This window comes from Dendropsophus ebraccatus, chromosome 15, assembly GCF_027789765.1.
Source record: "Dendropsophus ebraccatus isolate aDenEbr1 chromosome 15, aDenEbr1.pat, whole genome shotgun sequence".
NCBI classification, from domain to species: Eukaryota; Metazoa; Chordata; class Amphibia; order Anura; family Hylidae; genus Dendropsophus; species Dendropsophus ebraccatus.
Window position 1 is genome coordinate 29,843,190 of NC_091468.1, and position 10,142 is coordinate 29,853,331.

A 10,142-nucleotide genomic window follows, 5' to 3' on the forward strand; every position below is an offset into this window, starting at 1 on the left:
AAAAACAAGGCCTGTAGCTGATAATATAGGGGTCCGGATGGTACAATACATAAAAAAAGTGTTTCAAGTGAAAAGAATAGAAAAGTTTGGTATGTCCTCGCCCTGACCTAAAAGAAAGTCACGGGGCGCGCTGCGCACATTTTATACCATTTCTTTTTGTTTCAGCACATTTTACAATACAATTAAAGCGCCCTGAGGGTGGGTTCACACTACGGAATCCGCGCAAAGAAGTTCTGAATAATTGATGTGTCAATTCTTTTGGCGGAGTTGGCCCGGCCATAGAAAGGTGTCCGTACAGCCGGAGATGTGAGCGGGTACGAGCTACGGAATCCGACGGAACGTCTCTGTGCAGATTCGGTAGTGTGAACCCACCCTTACAAAGTATAACTTGTGAAAAAAAAAAAACAAGCCATTATACGTACATGTAAACAAAAAAAACGAAAATACCCCCAAAGCTAAAACCCTCCTCAATGGGTTAAATAGCGTTGGTTTTAGAAACAATGCAGTGCGGATAACTAGGATACAGCTGAGCTGCTGCTGTAAGGGTTAAGCTTCTTCTCATTGATGCACAGCTCTCCCAGTTTTTCCCCTTGAAGGGCCTTCCATGTCCAGCATGATAACACGGCGGCTGTTTACGTGAGCGGGGGGAAGGGAGGAGCCGCCAGAGCTGGCTCTGTGCCAGAGCCTTGAGGCCTCTCCACTGCGCCTGCGCACTCGCCAGACTGCTGCGTGTCTGTAGTGCTGCTGGCCTGACATTCCAAGGAGAAAGAGAATGTCAGTGCTGCGTCACCGCCGTCCTAATATAGTTCTCTCCACTAAGGACTTTATATAACTTAGCCTGGATCGCACTCCACATCTAAATATGTCGCCTATGGTTCAGCATGTCTGCTAGGGGACATTCCCTGCTGACACGTGTGAATGCGGGGATGGGTTTGTCTGCGGCAGATGTGTAGCTCGTGTGAATGGGGGTGGACGGTGCTGGGTGCGGTTATCATGACGCTAAGCCCTTACATACGGCGCTCCTGCTGTTTACACACGTATCGTATCCGCCTAGATGTCATCATGTGCCCCAGTGCATAACCAGTGGCAGCTTCTGCAGACGTAGTGCTGGGAACAAAGGGGACATTATTAGAAGCCATGTGGAACAACACGATTGGTAGCTTGGGCTGGAGAGAAAACCACCGGCTCGCCTTACACCAGGGATTTTTTTTTTACCCTTGTGCTGCAGACATATCACTGACTTGCTCTGCATTTGGATATGTCCTTGGGAATTTCCAGAAAAGCAAATCTCCAGCCCTGAGCTCGGATCATGTTACAGGCGCTGGAAGCCGAGCTCTCACATCAAAGCGCACTTCACATTTCGTTTCTTCCCTTTAACCCCTTCAGGTCCACAGGATTTTTTTCACTTCTTTTTCCGACTGCTGCATACTTCTAGATCTACATGCCCTAATATTTTATCATATATTTTACACTAAAATATAAAAAAGAAGCAAGTGTTACCTTTAAATGTACATACAATAGCGTGACTAATTTACACTGATAAATTTCTTAGCCACAAAATCGGCGAGATCAGAGCTCAATTCTGCAGCACAATCGAATCGAATGGCTGGGCTGCACAAACGATCCCTGTATCGTTCAAGCAGCCATAGAAACTGACAGCACTGATAAGTATATAGGATATACTGTACATATAGGATATCTATCTATCTATCTATCTATCTATCTATCTATCTATCTATCTATCTATCTGCATACTTACCTAGAGTGTTGCTTCTGTGATCCAGCATCCTATTCTCTGGCTCTCCCATCTAGCTGCTGTGTCTTTAGGCTCCAGTGGAGGCAGCGGCCGGAAGATACAAGAGGCTGGATGGGAGAGCTGGAGAACAGGATGCTTCTGAACACAGCAAAACAATGCCAAACCCAAACACATCATGTGGGTATTGCGTTTCATATTTCCCCATTGGCTCTCGAGTAACATCTGCCTGCAGAGTTTTTTTTTTTTGTTGTTTTTCTTTAATCCAAATGTGCTAAATTTGGGGAAAAACGCTGGGTCCACCCGCAGAAGATATAGCATGTATTCCTATGGCCGCACAAACAATACAGGGATAGTTCATATGGCCCAGCCGCTAAAAATAAATTTTCTGTTTTTACAGTACAATACACCTGGGTAGAGTTTCTAAAACCTTGTTGTGCAATGTTGGGGACCTGAACCTCATGGCATTACCTGTGACAGCAGAAGTTGGATGCAGCCCTAGGGAGTCCTGGAAAACATGGATGCAGCCTATGGACTATGGCTCTATCAATGTTTTCCAGGCAGCCTTAGGGCCGCACGCTCAAGTTCGAGGTTCACTCATCTCTCTTGCTAATGGCACGGCTATTTGTGACCGCATGGCAGCACATATGGTGACTGCAATGTGGGAATGAGGCCTTACGCTTCCTTATTTTTAGATGTGGTTTATATCTTTTACATGCTTCTTCTAGCTGAACTTATTGTAGTGAAGGAGTTAATATTGTTGCACAGTTTGACTTTTCTTTATACTTTTGACCCAGAAGCAGTGACCCTGTGTGGTTAAAGTTATTGGAATTTGACATCTCTGCCTCGTTTGCACTATTTAATCATGTAAAGGCGACCTTTGTTGTTATGTTACAACAAGCTCGGAGATGAAATTGGACTCCTTCCAATGAGGTCGCAGCACTGCCTTTATGAGTGAGGCTCCTAGGTGAGGCAATGCGTCTGAAACTTGCAGATGCAATACACAAGGCAGGAATTGTAATTGCTCTTTATCATGTGATGTCTTATGAAAGAGGAAGTTTAAAGGTTTAGTCACGTACGCTCTCTCCTCTTCTCCAGCCCCAGATTTTCCATAGGCTGCTGAGTTAATGAATGTCGTTTTACAACTACGAGGGGTTGTTTGAAAACTGTAGCCTTGGGTAATACAAACATGGCTGTGTATAACCACTAAGTAACTCATACTTCTGCTGTAATGCCGGGATGCAACTTACTTTAGTGTAATCTCCGGCAAATGGCTGTTACTACGTCTATGTTTTATCATTAGATTTACATCCGCAATACACAGTTCAAACATTAACCCGTTCAGGACTGGTCGAGAAATGGCTGTAAGGACCAGAGCCCATTTTTGTAAATCTGAACGGTCTCACTTTATGTGGTTATAGCTCTGTGATGCCATAACTTATCCATGCCATTCTCAGATTGTTTTTTTTAAATGAAATATTGTACTTTAGGTTAATGGTACATTTTGTCCGCTATCCGCACTATTTCCTCACATTGCCGCATCACAGCTCCCAAACCCCCACTGGTCTCCTGCTGCTACAGCGTCCCAACCTGGCTGATGGATTTCCTGCTCAGCCGGCCAGACTGGGGTGGGATTTCTCCTTAGAATTAAATTTATAACTAAAAATGCATTTCAAACATAACATAAATACTTATATATCAGGTCAGTGGGAGTATTCAAAGTAAATTCTCCCCTTAGAAACAAGAATCCGAGACCCCATTGATACTTCCGTATTTGAGTAAAGCATGAATGTTTTCATTATATATTTTTTCTCTGTTAAAACAAATACAAATGAAAACTACTCATCGACTTCTAAAATATGAAGGCAGGCGAAAAACAAGTAGTTCTAGTATAGATGAAAGGTCACCAGTTCCCCCCTCCCCCTTATGTGCACCAGTCACTACAGACCGCAATCAGGAAAATGATCGCTTTCCTATCTGCCTCTCCCACAACTTTGCAAGGTCTTTAGAAAGAGACTCTGTGACCTAGTCACTTGCAACTAAAGGCTCTATTCCACGGAACGATTATCAGCTGTTACGGCCGATAATTGTCTTGTGGAATAGAAGGCAATGATCAGCCGACATCGTTCATGTCGGCTAATCGTTGCAGTCGTTTGTTTTTTAACATGTTGAAAAACTAACAGCTGATACAGCAACGATCTGCTGCCGTCACTCCGTGGAAAAGGAGACGCTGCTGTATGCTATGGGCTGCCCGGACAATCTAGCGATCACCCGGGCAGTTCCCCACGGCCCTCCCCAGACTTACCGACTCGCTACAGCCGCGTGGAATAGCAGCGACAGCAAGCGGGGAACGAGGAGTTAACGAGCGCTGAGAGCGCTTGTTTGCTCCTCAAGTCGGCCCGTGGAATAGGGCCTTAAGGCTAGGTTCACTTTGCGTTTTTGGCTGTCCGTTTTTAAATGTTTACTTTTAACGTACATATTTTTGTGTACACTAAAAATTATTTTACTTTTTTTTAAGTAAGTGGAAAACTGAAAGTGGATCCTGATCGATGGCATACACCTGCATCTGTTGTTACCATCCTTTTTATTGCCCATAAAACTGATACATTAGGCTATGTTCACACTACGTAAAAAACACGTCCGTATTTCAAAACAATGGCCACAAAAAACACAAAGTGAGCCTAGCCTAATGCTGGGTTTATACGGAACGATAAAACGATAAGGCTGGGTTCACACTACGTATATTTCAGTCAGTATTGTGGTCCTCATATTGCAACCAAAACCAGGAGTGGATTGAAAACACAGAAACGCTCTGTTCACACAATGTTGAAATTGAGTGGATGGCCGCCATTTAATGGCAAATATTTGCTGTTATTTTAAAACTACGGCTGTTGTATTGAAATAATGGCCGTTATTTACTGTTATATGGCGGCCATCCACTCAATTTCACCATTGTGTGAACAGATCCTTTCTGTGTTTTTAATCCACTCCTGGTTTTGGTTGCAATATGAAGACCACAATACTGACTGAAATATACGTAGTGTGAACATAGCCTTAAAGTGTACCTGTCATTTAAATGTCACTTTGCTAAAATTAAAAAAATATCAATAGTACAAGCAATTTTATGAAATTCTGTAATAGATTTTATTAAGTAAAGAGTTTCTTTCTATACTCAAAAGACAAAAAACAAAACAAAGCAGTTTTCCTACCTTCCCCCTCAATTCAGAAGAAGCAGGATTTTCTGACCTGTGAATCCAGCGTTTTATGTACCCAGACTGTCTCCAAACTGCAGAACTGTTTGCTGCTCTTCCTGCTCACTCATCCCCCTCGGCCCCTCCCCCCTCCATAGGTTATAATGGATTCAGCAAACCCATCTCAACTTTGTTCCTCTGTAATGAAGATGGCTTTACCTGATAATCAGCAGATATTTTTTTGCCTAATAAAACCTATAACAGCATTTCTTAAAATCACTTGTACTATTGATTTCTGTAAAAATATTTTAAATGAGTACACTTTAATGACACAGTGGATTTTGGCCTTAATAAACAGACATCAATTTTCACTTTGGCATTTTAGTTTTTTCCTCTTCACCTTTTAGGAGACATAGCACTTTTATTTTTCCACCTAAGGGGCTTTTTGGGGCATCATTTTTTGTGCCACCATCTCTAGCTTTTATTTGTATCATATTTGTGAAGATGAGAGATTTTGACCGCTTTTTATTAAATTTTGTCCTGATAAATAATGTGACAAAATAGGTAAGTATGAGACCTCTGACAGACAGGGAAAATGATCGGGAAGCCCACAGTCAGCTCCTGAGTTTGCTTCATAGAGCCCCTGGACTTAATGGTGTACTGGTACATCATGGGTCCTTAAAGGAGAGGTCCAGGCAAAGCTATTTTTTTACAAGTGCTGGGGAGGATAAAAAAAAAAATAACACGCTCTTACCTCCCCTGCTTCAGCACTGGTGGCCACGTAATCTGGTCCCCGGATGCTTCCTGTTCTGAGTCGGGTCTGGGCTCATGATGTGTGAGGTTCACTTAGCCTGTCAGCGGCCGTAACGGGGTCCTAGCTCAGACCAGGAAGCGGAAGGGGACCAAAGCGGCGGTATGTGGCCACCTGCGCTGGAGTGGGGAGGTAAGAGCATGTTATTTCTTTTATCCTTCCCCTCCCCTCCTTTAAGGGGTTAAATAAAAAAGTGGCCAATAGAGTGGTTTCAATATTTGGGTGCTTCTCTTTTTTTATAGCTTGTCAGCTTTACTGTATAAGGCCATGTTCACACGTCGTAAAACACCGGCTGGGTCACAGAACGTCCGGTGTTTATGAAGATCATCCCGGGTGGTACTGCAGTACCTTTTGTGTGCGCTTGCATCCCAATTCACCATAGCCGACAATGGAGCATGTGGCTGGAGCCACACACTCCATGATGTGACTTGTCAGGTTTGTGTGGCTGCTATTCAATGAATAGCGGCCGCACAAAACTGACATGTCAGTTTTTCGTGCTGCCGCTAGGGATTCCCTCAGCTTGCAGTGCACGTAAGTTTTGAATTAATCACGGCCCTTGTTGTGAAGCTGCAACTACGCCCGTGTTTAATTCAAAACTTACGTTCTGTGAACGTGGCCTAAATGGAAAAATAATGAAATAAGAAAGTTTTTATGCTTAACACATTTTTCAAGAACTTTTTAGTCCCCCCCCCTATTTTACTATGCTGAAATCTTGCAATTTCTATTCCTAGTACTAAGCTAAAAGTCTGTAATGATAAGGAGGAGGTTTCTGGAAAGACATCTGTACAGAATTACACTTAGAGGTGACAGCAGAGGTAATCAGTTTTTCCCCAACCTTTTCCACCCTGCGACACCTCAAAAAAAAACTTTTTAACTAGAGACAATCCTACTAAATAATCAGTAGGTAGTTTTTCCTAGCATCCTAGTGTTCCCTGTAGGTATTGACCCCAATATGTATTTGTCCCTAGTGATAGTTTGCCCCCTGTAGTTAGTTTGTTCCCCATATAATGTTTGTTCCCAGTAGGTAGGACCCCTTTAAAGTAATGTTCTTCTTCTGCAGGTAGTAAGCACTCCATAAAGTTTCCAAGCAGTTTTTTCCCTTGTAAGTAGTCTTCCACCCCCGGGATAGGACTCCCCTAAAGGAGGTTTGCCCCTGACCCCCGTGAAGTTAGTTTGCCTCCCTGTAGGTAATTTTCCACATGAAAATCAGACCTCCTGCATGTTGTGTGCCCCCCACTGCATGTAGAACTCCCTTCAAGGTGGTTTGCGCCCCAGTAGGTAGGACCCCCCTTAAAGGTAGTAGAATAAAAATTTTTTTTTTTTTTTTTTGCATAGTAAGACCAGTAAAAAGTTTAATGTATCCTGCAAAAACTAAGCTTACATACAGCTTTGTCAGTGAAAAAATAAAAATGTTAATGGATCTTAGAAATTCAAAACTTGGGAAGTTAAATAAACTGAATATTTGTAAAAATATCTTCAACAAATCTGCCACATATGAATTGCATCCATACAACTACTGTTGTAAATAAACGCTGTTCCACAGTGTTACTTTGTGCTGTATTCTGGTGGGGAAATTGCGTTGACTGTTTCATCACTTTTCAGTTGCTTTCTTAAAACAGACCTTCAGTTTCACCCACAAACATTGCTGTTTGAGGTAAACCGTTAGACAACCAGTGACATAAGAGTTACATCATATTGTAAGTGCTTATTTTGCGGATCACTCGCATGTGTAGAAAATAAAGAGATTTTCTTAAAGTGGAACTCCTATGATTTTTTTCCCTTTAAAATCAATGGGTCTTAGAAAGTTATATAGATTTGTAATTTACTACTATCTAAAAATCTACAGTCTTCCAGAACTTATCAGCTGCTGTATGTCCTGCAGGAAGTGATATATTCTTTCCAGTCTGACACAGTGCTCTCTGCTGCAACCTCTGTCCATATTAGGAACTGTCCAGAACAGGAGCGAATCCCCATAGAAAACCTCTCCTGCTCTGGACAGTTCCTGATATGCGCAGAGGTGGCAGCAGAGAGCACTGTGTCAGACTGGAAAAAATACAACACTTCTCCCAGGACATACAGCAGCTGATAAGTACTGGACGACTGGAGATTTTTACACAAGTAAATTACAAATCTCTATAACTTCCTGACAAAAGTTGATTTTTTTTCTGGAGTACCCCATCAGAATCAGCTTTAAAGGACTTAAGCACTATATACCACTCAAACATAAATTTTGATATGTTGCTACCCATGGCTAGACTAACATTTCATTGCATATTAATTATCTATTCAGTCTCCCTCTCCCAGTTCTAAGCTTCTGCTTTCGGCTGAAAACACAAAAATCTATGTGTGAGCTTTTCTCTCCAACCCCCCCCCCCCCTTTTTGAGACGGCTGATGTAAACAGGTCCCTGGCTGGATTTATCCGCAACACTGTAGCTTCTTTGTAATGCTGGGAGGGTAATTCTGAGGTCAAGTTGCTAATGAACTCACTGTGATTAATCCAAAGAAGCTGCAATGTTGCAGATAAAGCCAGTCAGGGGCTTGTTTATATCAGCTATCTCAGAAAGGAGGGGGAGACAGAGAGAAACTCACAGAGGTTTTTGGGTTTTTTTTTCAGCAGAAGGCAACAGGTGAGAACTAGGGGAAGGAGACTGAATAGATAAGTATGAAATTAATTGATAGTCTCACAATAGGCAGCAAGATATCAAAAGTTATGTTTGAGTGGAATACCCCTTTAATAATATTGTTTTTCATTTCTTGGAAATTATTTTTTTCTCAGTAGTAGAGATCAGTAGAAAATGTGTATGTGTGGAAGAGCTGAGTAATGGTAAAAAGACATGCAGTAAATGGTATTATAGGATGTGACAATATGAAATATGGAACCTTTTACATATATGATGCAAGATATTCAAGTCCACATCCTGTACTATCACTCGGTCCAGCTAAATACACAGTGATCTCTCCAGAGTGGCACATGTAGGGAGGGTGATTAATTCAGCATAGAAATTGTTCATCTAATCAAGGGCCAAGTCTTCCAGATGCCCCCTAGCTGGGACTGATCACACATCTGCAGACTGGATAATGAGGGCCCCGCACACCTAGAAGAAATTATCTGGATGTAGGAGTTGCCCCTGCAGGGCCCTAATCACAGTTAAAAGCCACATATGGGCTTGAAACAGTCTGAGGGGCCTCCTGGGGTATATGAGAATAAGGGGGTTGTTGTTATTAGGGTTGTAGCTGATGTATGAGGTTCCCAGGGATCTCAGTCGAGTGAGTATTTATAGCTTAGGCCAGACCCTGCCTGGGACACTTGACCCTCAATACTTGAAGTATCTATTAGTATATTGGAGCAGGGAGTTAAAGCTCAGTTCAACACCCCTGTAACGGCGGCCCCCAGAGATTTGTTGCTCCTTGTTCCCAGTGGAGCTCCCTTTGGCTACCCCTTTGGACTATACCTATACCAAGGCGCCTCATTTAAGAGTTTGGAAACACAGGACTAGCCACATATCCCTTCAGGGAAGGACCTAGCCAAGGGGTGGCTCCTGTAAGGAGTCCACCAAAACCAACATATTAAGTGGCCCTTCCGCCTAGCTAGAATCCTACTCCACATTGATGAGGGGCAATTCCCCCGAAACAGCTGTCTGTGGATGGATACCTGGCTTTGGTATTTCCCTTGTCCCTTACCCTCGAAATAGCAGTACGCGAAACGTGCGCCGGGTGAGTGGTGCAGTGGTCCCATACTAAGGGCACGGTAGATGGGTATATATTTCATGTGATTATATTTATGTATTCTCTTGTTTGTGGGGTGTTCTCTTACCCCTTTCTTTTGTAGCACTTGCAATACAAGTGGATATATCCCTTGTAGGTTACAATATCCCTTGTAGGTTACAAAGTTGGATATTCACTGAACGGGCCACTTAATACAGTGGTTTCCGTGGTCTCCTTATAGGAACCATCCCTTGGCTGGGCCTGGCTAGTTCCTCCCATGTTTTGAAACTTTTTTGTATATTGATGTTTCCCAGGGGACACTGCACCTAGGTTTTCACAGCGTTGAGCACATTAACCAGCAGTGACAGTGTCTTCTTTAGCTGAGTCCCTTAGGTCAGGGATCTTTTTACCTATACCAGACTGTGCCCATACCATGCGGATTATATTTCTGTGATCATTTCTGCCAAATAAAGATTCTTTCTCCTATATCTCGCTCTAACATCCCTAATGCGAACCCTGTCAGAGAAGGTCTTGTTCTAAGCAAAAGTAAAAGAAGCTATAAAAAATTCTATTACCGATATAAATAGATGAAACAACAAACCAGTGATGTCATCATTATGGGGAACCTCAATGACATAAACTGGGAATTTCTTTTCATTTGAGGCATCTTTTGCCATTAAC